At 39.9% G+C, this 10408-nt stretch overlaps 1 long non-coding RNA gene across 1 annotated transcript; it reads right to left on the bottom strand.

Moving 5' to 3' along the window:
- Window positions 1–3265: 3265 nt before the first annotated feature.
- Window positions 3266–6474, bottom strand: LOC135641021 (uncharacterized). The gene is made up of 2 exons (XR_010497539.1): window positions 4236–6474; window positions 3266–4063 (listed from the first exon to the last, which is right to left on the bottom strand). It is a non-coding gene; the product is annotated as an uncharacterized LOC135641021 (long non-coding RNA).
- Window positions 6475–10408: the final 3934 nt, after the last annotated feature.

Genomic DNA, 10408 nt, shown 5'->3' with positions numbered 1-10408 from the left:
TCTTCTTATTTAGTTCTATGCTGTTAGCAACAAAACAGTTCAAATCTCTCAGCAGTCAGATTTCTCATCTCTTTCCTATCCTTTCTTAGTTGTTGTTTCTGGAAGCTATAGAAGATTGCCTTGTTGTGTTATTGGAGCAATACATACCACGATAAGATCCATCCATGCTGATCAAGCATGACCACCTCTTTCATTACAGCAGAGTCGAGCAAATCATCTCATCTCCCGGGTGATCGTCAAAGTCATAAAGAAGGAGACAAAATGGTCTCTCTGTACACCCAACCATACCCCAAAGAACAAGAATTCACAAGCGACGGCTAATCATCCCATCTTTTGCTGCTTTCCAGAAGCAAAACATCTTGCATTAGCGATCGTTTCGATCAATCACGAGACAACCTTATGCAACAACAGATCAATCACGAGACAACCTTATGCAACAACATCACGAGACAAGTTTAATGAAATAAATGCACACCAAATTAACATGACGGACAAGTTTCAGATCCTCTTTGGCTTTCAATCGCAAATGGTATTTTCTGGTCCAGTGTAGCTTTTTGTGGAGGTCAAATGTTGATTTCTTCCAACAACAACCTAAATCATATTCCAACTCTCTTTCGATGCTGTGGCTTAGTAGAAACGATGCCAAGTTTTGCAATCACAAGCCTCATCCTTCCTTCTTATCGTGCAATGAAAGTTTGAAACTCAAACAACATGTATGTGAAAATGCTTAGTTGGGCATGTGTTATTATCAGTCCAGGGAGTTCTCCTAACTTCAATTTTATGCTTGAAACTGATGGCTCATTCAGTGAATCAGAATTGGGTTTATCATCGAGGATGACAGTGGAAAGGTCGTATAATATATTTTAAGGCTAAAACATCATATAATAATAGTATAGTGGTGGAGATTCTGCTACTGCTGCTGATGCTCCACTATGTCTAAATATTTCTGTAAATTGTTCCTAGACCCCCTCAGATTACTAATGGTGTTTGGCTTATAATAACCTGAATATACTAATATATATATATATATATATATATATATATTGTTTCAAGTGTAGATTGCATAAATAATGAAGAGCCACCTCTTGGGAGATCGATATAAGATACCACATCCTACGTGTGGTCGACACGTGATCGACATCTCAATCGACCCTCGATATCATTAATGTAATCATCTTTTTAGATTCGATGTACTACAATAGCACAAAGGTAATTAAGCCAAGAGCAACGAAGGAGTACCAGTTTTCAAGGCTCATCGTAGAGGATTCCTCAAGTACATTCGATTAGGGATGTGAAACACTATTCGATTGTCTCCTTGAGAAATCCGAATGGAAGGGATATTCGATTGTCAAAAGGATGTATATGTAAAAACTCTCGATGTTACAACCATTTTGTCATATTTAAAAATAATATAATGATATAAAATAAATTTAATATTTTTTAATATGATAAAAAAAAATTAATACAAGAATCTTGAGGATAACACTCCGTACTACATTAGTGTTCTCAACACCACTAAAATAAAAAAAATATTAGCTCAAATTTTTCTCTCTTGTAGCGAAGACTTAGAAATGCGAACAAGAATATGTATATCTAATTTTACCCCTTTTGATTTCCGGTGAAAAGCTGAATTGCTAAACTTGATGAGATTTGTAAATATGCATTTTCAATTTAACCCTCATATATATGGGATGGGTGAAACATTATATTGTATTGTTAATCTAAACGTTAATTCAATATTAAAAAAAAATAGTAATTCAAGATTAATAAGCGCATAATCTATGGGTTATTTTAATCTAAATATCTTATTTTGATATTATTATATTATTTTATTAAATGACAATGATATTCTCTGTTGAACAACATGAACATCGTCTTCGGGACTTGACGACACATAGATGAAGGTGTTTTTTTTGTGGAATAAAATATAATAATTTATAAAGTTTCTTTAGCATAGCAAAATAATCACTTTCTCATAAACCTTTTATACGAAAAATTTGTGTGGTGTTAGTTTTAGACCTTACCTCGTTTGTTAGAGCTCCTTTTATTTTTTACTCCGTACCCAAGAGATTGTACAGGTCAAAGTATCTATTTTAACAACAAATTATGTTGTTTTAATAACTGAATCATAAACAATAACACCCTTTCGACAAATTAATGGTAGTCACCTACGATTGATCACTCAATTGATCATGGGACAACCTTCTACGACAACTCCTGATGCTGTAGGACAATGAGCCGAGGGGCAATGATCATCCATCTCTAATTCCCACCAATCTGGTCCATATATATCCCGAAATTGAAGAAATATAATAACAAAAATAGTTAAAAAAAGCTGCTCCGAAATTCAATCCAACTGATAACAGATAATTATAATGCGCCCACCACCTTTTGAACTTTCGGAAGACAAAGTAGTTAAATATTAAGCCAACTATAAACCATGACCAAATAATAACCGAAGTGGCAGGAGGCATGATGGAACCAACACTGAATATAACTGGCCAGTTAATAAGTCTTATCCATGTTTTTTTTGGGTATAAACGTGATAATATCCACACTCCCACCGGTGCAAGGAATCCAATAATAATGAAGATAAAGATGATGGAGTACGTGCCATGAGGATAGAACATTCTAGTTGGACCTATAACACCCCATGTGACTCCTAATGCGAATGACCTTCTTTCCCAAGGGCATGTCCAAGTACTTCCTTTGGGCAATAATTCTGGATAACATATATTTTTCACCGACTATAAGGTCCACAGTTGGACACCGAAGCTAACCAGAAAATACCTGTATCAAGAACATTACTTTTGGAGGAATCTTCATGTAATGTGCTAGCTTCAGTTGTACAATGAAAAATTTTGCCGTAACAAGTGCAGTAGAGCCGTATGTTGTGAATGTTATATTTGCAATAGGTTTACCCGACTGCAAGTACCCAATAATGATCTCTAACAAAAGCTTAGTTGAAAATCCCTACAATATAATAATTATTATATTAAGCTGGATGAGAAGAAAAATATTTACAAGGTTGTCTCAATATTCATCTTACCTGACCGATCGTAGCTGCCATGACTCCTTCTGGAAGCAAAAATATAAACACCAAGGCACCAGCTAATATAACTTCCCGATAACGAAGTTGAAGTTGTTCGGTAAATCCCAGAATGAAAAAATGTGAACAATAAGAGAGTTTGATATCAGGCATCAGAATGATCCCAGTCTGTGGCACGGAATAAACAGTGAGTTATAATAATAGGTCTAAAGAACCTCCGCAAAAGAATCGTGAAAATTATTTTTTATGATACGTACAAAAAGATTGGCAACACAATTGAGAAATACAATTCAACATGAATTTACTAAAGCAGGTAAATTCCTCCATCGAAAACGATTTCTAAAGAAATCAATTTGACGTTAGGGAAAGAATCGACTTCAGCTACAAAGAATGGGTCATTCTCTGTACACAACGAATGACCAATATTCCACGCACTGGAGTTGACTCGCTCATGCCGGGATGACAGGTCTCGGTTTCTTGAAGGCTGACAGGCTCTGCACCCCGTTTACGTCGTCGAACTCCGGGTTCGGCGACGTTGGCGGGTTCAGATAGAACGCCCTGTGCCTCGAGCTCGCCGCCTCCGACGACGTCATCGCCGCCGAGGGACTGCCGCTGCCGACGCTCCCGTCGTTGTGGTACCTCTTGTGCCCCCCAGCGCTTGCCCCAACGGAAACGTCTTCAGGCACACCGAGGGAGCACCGGTGCACCCTGCCGCCGCCGGAGGCCGCCGCGGTGGTGCTTGCGCTTGCCGTGGAAGAGCCCCGAGGCCGAGGCTTCCTCGACGCCGCTGCTAGGCTTCCGATGGCTGGCATTGTGCCCGCCCAGGGCCTGGTACGACCCGAATGCCTTCCCGCAGACGGAAGGCCTGTACTCGAGCTTCGCCGGCGGTGCCGAGTCGGAGGTCAACATTGGCATGAGCACCGGGCCCTCATCCGCGAGCGAGCACGAGGAGGCAGAGCCAAGTACTCCTCCTTTGCCGGCAGGTGATCGAAGCGCTTGGATCTCCTATCAAACCTGAAAAAACAAAGAAAGAAAAAAAAAAAAAACAAAAAACAAAAGAAAATTTTTACCGTAACACAGATTTAACCTCCTCATTTCATTTCATTCATAATATCCACGTACAAACACAACCATATATATTACAAAATTAAAACACATTCACTAGATAAAGTACGAGGAGGATTACAATAACAAACTACACAGTGCTATTAATCTTAATAGCTGAAGAGGAGCAGCACGAGGAGCAGCACGGCAGACGAAGCCTGCAGCACTCTTCTTTACTTATCCCATAAACTGACATTATCAAAACAAATATAGTAATTAGCATAAAGATAAAAAATATTAAACACTTAGCCATCACTCGTACACACAGTCAGTCACTCGTACTCGAATGACTCGAATGTGTATCAGAACCATTGTATTTATAGACGCCTCGAATCCATTCGTTCTAAAAAAAACCACCCGTGAGGTGAATGCGAAAGGGAACTGTTCACACACTGAAATAGCTTAAGCCAGCGATGATGGGATCCGCATGTTATCCTATGAACCCGTTTCAGTCGTCAATGATTATGAGTGATTGGAAACCTCATCGTCTGCCCACGTTATCGTCACCATCATTAACATGCAGATCTCGTCCAAGCAGAAACAGCCCTTACGAGACATCCACATCGTCTCACAGGAGCAGGCGCACGCGCAAGTAGTGCGCCTTCCCGTGATCCTTCACACCCCTGAACTCCCACCCCTGATACATCCCACCCGTGAACTTCGTCACGCGGACAACACGGCGTGGGGGGGCCCCGGCTGCCGAGTGATGGCGGCGTGCGAGCCGCTCCAGCGGGGTATGCGCAGCCACGGTAGCGCCCGGTCCACCGCGCGGCTCGCCCGCGCCAGCCCTCGCCGCCAACGCCCTGCCCCCCGAACCTCCAGCGGGAACACCTCCTTGGAGTTCCACACGCTGGCCACCACCCACGAGGCGGGCGGGACGGCAACGAACGCGCCCGCCCCCTCACACCGGACAGCGAAGGAGCAGCCCGAGGGGACGGCAAGGAAGGTGCCGAGGGAGGGCGGGTTGGCGAGGACGTGTAATCCCCGGATGCCATTCGATTAGATTAGTATTAAAGACAGTAATTAGTGTGATGCGAGAGAGGCTCGTACGTCGCCACCGCTCGGCAGCCGCGTCGTTCACGGGTGGGAGGGATCATCACGGGACCTGCGGGGTCGCCTTGTGACGTCGTTCACGGGTGGGAGGGATCATCACGGGAACTGCGGGGTCCCCACGCCTTGTTGCGTCGTTCACGGGTGGGAGGGATCATCACGGGACCTGCGGGGTCCCCACGCCTTGTTGCGTCGTTCACGGGTGGGAGGGATCATCACGGGACCTGCGGGGTCTCCACGCCTTGTAGCGTCGTCGTTCACGGGTGGGAGGAATCATCACGGGACCTGCGGGACAGGGCCCACGCGCGATCATTCACGGGTGGTGGCAGGGATTACTGGCGAAGGAGGGACGGCAAGAAAGGTGCCGAGAGGCGGCGCCGATGTCACGGTGTCCTCCTTCTCCGGCTTGCTAATCATCTCCGCCACCTTTATTAACATTATGATTGTGCTTCTTCATACACATACGCATACTTACTGAGGAGAATAAGATCACAAAAGGATGTCCAAAGTGCGTTAACTCAGAAACAGGAGATGATCGGAAAGAATGGAACACAAAAAGAAAAAGAAAAAAAGAGAAGGAACACGGACGAGCATGAGGAAGGAAGGGGAGTGGCGGACATGGCAGCGCTGCTGTACCCCACCTCCCACATCTGCTCCCCCCGGGTCCCGCTACGCGTCGTACCCCCTGATCACCACGACCGCCATAAACTCCACCATCCAATTTCTCCCTCTGTCCTCCCACTAGGCTCGATCACTTAGTATGGCGGCCAATTTCTCCCTCTGTCCTCCCACTAGGCTCGATCACTTAGTATGCAGCAAGCAAAAGAAGAAGAAACAGAAACATGCCGCTGCAGCTTGTGTCTTTCCCAAGTAGGGGAAATAAGTGATGGCAGTGGAACTTCTCTCTTTCTTCAGAAAAGAGTAGTTGGCATGAATTGAAGGGCATCAATGGTGCTGCAAAAGAAGAACAAACAGAAACACGCCGCTGCAGCTTGTGTCTTCACATATGTATGTGTCTTTCCCAAGGAGGGGAAGTGATGGCAGTGGAACTTCTCTCTTTCTTCAGAAGAGAGTGGTTGGCATGAATTGAAGGGCATCAATGGTGGGTTGAGAGAAAAGAGATGGGAAGGGTAAGGTATGGGGTTCAGTCAGTAGTTGGGACGAGGTGTGGAGGTGCGGTTACTCTCTCCCTCCCTCTTTTTATATGCATAGCTGTAAGAGAAGCACAGGAAGAGGGGTTGAATTTCCAAATGGAAATGGCAACTATTGCTGCGCGGTCCCTCTGCTTACTTCCAGTGTACATAATGGAAATGGCATAGCTATTCCGTTCCCATGTCCATAATAGCATGCTCGAAGGATGTGACGTGTATGTACATTTATACGTTCATAGGCATACGTTAATCAGGGATGAAGAGCAGGAGCAGGGCAGCGTGGCACGAATAGCGCCACATATCATGTAATCTCGACGCGAGCTTCGCCACAAAGTAAGTAGCGGGTAATGGCGCATCATCATCCTTATGGGGCGTATGTGTCACGCACCACCCAATTAATGACAGTGATGGTGGGTGCACATCGCCAGGGTGACGGTGATGACGGCGAGATGTAGGCAGATGCGAACCATATAGTTTTGGGTGTACCACCATGGTAGAATTGACCCATTTCGATCGACTCACATTGGTGGTACCTTCGAGTCCCACTTCTTTCCACCAATAAGAAGATGATGTTCCCTGGTAGGTGCCTCCGACGGTTGTTTTCGTGGATTCATTTGTTGAAGGGTCGGACGGTTAAATTCAAGATGATGTCAATGATTGGCCAGTAACCAAAAATAAAAAAAAATAACCTTTTTTTTATTTTTTATTTTTCAGATCTTTTTTTGAAACTCGATATGTCTGGGTCCAGTAACCAAAATTAAAATAAAACCTTGATTCGAAGTATCTAAACTTCTAAAACAATTGTTTCTTAAAGCCATCTTTTGCTATTTGTATGAGACATCAAATGAAACATGAATGGTAGAAAAACAAAAGTCCAAAAGGAAAACATGAAAAGTGACTTTGTAAAGATCAAATGTCAAGAAATGACCCAAAAAGAAAGTTAAATCAGTGAAGTAGTATTTGATAGTTTCCGTTGTCTCTACAAGTTTCAAGTTTGCCCACCACAGACCATGATGACTAAAAAGAACATGTTGAGGCATAAACAAATGAGGTGCTATTACAATTAACAGGAAATGTATGAGCTTTCTTGTGTTAACTTCATCACCCCCCCCAAATGGACAAACCTGAACTTGAAAACCTTAGTGAAATCTGAAACATTAATCAGGAATTAGTCATTCATCTAACAACCATCATGAAAGATAATCTAACTTGCTTTTCTAAACTAAAAATATCATGAACTTTGAGAATAAATTCTTAGAAAAGAAGTCACATCAAAGGTATCAATTCACTGTATTGTATTCATCCAATATTATCAATTGCAGATATGATCAAACTCTGCTGTTAATCTTGTAGAAAGTTCTGGCTTTATTTGTCAGGTGCCTCTGGGAACCTGATTATTATGTGTGGCTAGTCTTGTTAACATCTAAATCACTGAAACCGTATTGTATTAGATGCAAACAGCAAGAAGAAGAAAATTTACCAGAAAGAATTCCATCAATTACTTTGAATGTGAACTCTTTACTGACATCAAGTGGTTCTTGGCATTCAGCTGAGGGCCACAAATCAGGATAGCCCACACCCCTACAAAAGATAATTTATAGAGTTTTATCTGGGTTGTGTAATCACTCCCAACCCAATTCACAGAGAAAAATCAAATAAATTGAAAAAGAATATTATTGCATTGCAGAAAATAAGACATCTTTGAAGATGCAGGCTATGATCACCAAGAGCAGTATGAGTTAATATAATAACAACATGATTTCTTTTAGTTAAAAATTCAAGAATTTTTAAATCCATACAACAAAATAAGAGCTAAAAGGCCTTTGGACTTTATCTACCATGAGAGAGCATGGCCGGGCACATCAATCTCAGCCAACACGTTTACTCCCCTTCTTTCTGCATACCTGAAAATATTCTTGTTTAGAAGTACAAAAAGATTCAGTCATGAAGAAACTAAGAAGCACCATAAAACTCATACTGATATATAAATTACAGGTATACACATATGAACCATTTAAAAACATACACAAGTGCAGATGATAATTCATGCATGTGAGGCATCATACAGGAGCTTTTGTCCCCAATTCTTATCACCAGAATGTATATTCTTAGGGGTTTGTTCAATGTTCATCAGAGCAGAGGGTCATATGTGCCACTAATATATGTGCATGACCACAGAGAAGAAGTAGGCCTGCTTAGCATGTAATTAAAACTTAAGTATATTTTAAGAAGTCTGATCATATGTGCCACTGATAAATGTGCATGAGGGGATGATGCAGAGACACTGACAACAGTAGTGTGATGGAGATTATATGGGTCATACATTGCAAGAAATAATATTTCAACTGATGAAAGGAAACTAGACATCACATAAGAAAAAATAATTACTTTCTTCTTAGTTCAGATGTCTGTTACACTCAAATATATCTGTATGCAAACTTTTTGTCCTAAAAAGTCATATGCCTGTAATGATCTAGGTATAACCCTAGCATATTCACCATCTCTTGTTGAGAGCTAGGTACAGATGGCTGGTTAATGATCAGAGCTAGGCCAGTGTGACAATCTCCAAGAACAAACATACCACAACCTTGAAAAGGATGCTTATGTAGCCATTCATTGCTTACTGTGCGATTTCAAGAGCATCAGCCTTCGTATATCGCTCAGAGTAGGAGCATGCACCAGCCCACAGTCTTGGATATGATGGTATCTCCAAGGGGAAGGATTGCTTATCCACGATATGCCATTCAAGCGCATTTTGAATATGATTCCTAGTAAATCAATTTCATCATTTTTTTTCAATTATGAACTGATAGGATACTCAACTTGAAACATTGCATATTGTCCTAAAAATATATGGGTCTTCAATTCACATTAAAGAAATTTAGATTTAATATCTATTTCTAAATATTTTATTATTTATCTAAAAAAATTCATATATATATATATATATATATATATATATATAATTATTCTAATCATAGTATGAGGATAATTAAATCTAATAATGCAGAATTTTTAGAAAATAACAAATAAGTATGAGTGAAAATCTTAAAATTTAATCTTGATATTGAGAAAATACAAGTTGATATTCCTTTATTATTTTCAAGAGATTGTTATTCTTCAAATCATTAAAAGAATTAATTAGGTGAATAATAACATAATACTGAGAAACTCTTATTTGATTTTAATGCCATCGCTAATGATCATGTAGAACAATCACAATCGGTAGTTTAAAAAAAAAGTCAGAACAAAATGAGATATGTTCTTTATGATTATTATATATAATATCTATAAGAATTAGATTATGATATAGAAATTAAAATAATTTCTCATTGTTTTCACAAGTTTTGAAAAGTAAGGATTTTGAAAAATGGTATGATGCAATAAAAGAAGAATTGAAATTAATGACTAGAATGATGTTTGAGAACTCATCGAATTGCTTAATAAATATAAAAGAGTCTATTATATAAATATAATTTAAAGAATAATATTAAACGATATAATGGTTAGATTTACGATCAAAGATTTTACCAACAAAGGTTGCATCGATCATAACGAGATATTTTCTAGTTTTTTAAATAAACATATTAAGAATCATCATAATATTAATAATTTATTATGATTTTGAGTTACATTATAAGAATATGAAAATATTTTTTTAATTAGGGATTCATAGAAAAAAAAAAAGAAATATACAATTTAATATATAAATTTTAAAAATCTATTTATAATCTTAAATAAATCTTGAAGAATATATAAAGCAAGTACCACTTGTCCTAATTTTTCTACCACCAAGCCTGCAAGCACACAAGGAAAATTGTCTTATTGTCAGTGATGACACCAACACAATCGATCCAGATCGATGTACACATCGATAAATCGAAATTTTCAACATATATTATGTGTTTTTTTTGCGGGGAGGGGGGAATTTGAGAGAGGCAACACATGAGGTTTCTGAATGATGTAAGATAGTCTATCATATAAGCAGTAACCTTTGTTTTGACTAGACAGATTGGAAGTTGAAATAATGGCATCAAGAGCATAATGCAATTAA

This window comes from Musa acuminata, chromosome BXJ3-6, assembly GCF_036884655.1.
Source record: "Musa acuminata AAA Group cultivar baxijiao chromosome BXJ3-6, Cavendish_Baxijiao_AAA, whole genome shotgun sequence".
Classification (NCBI taxonomy): domain Eukaryota; kingdom Viridiplantae; phylum Streptophyta; class Magnoliopsida; order Zingiberales; family Musaceae; genus Musa; species Musa acuminata.
This window is presented reverse-complemented; position numbering and strand designations above follow the sequence as displayed.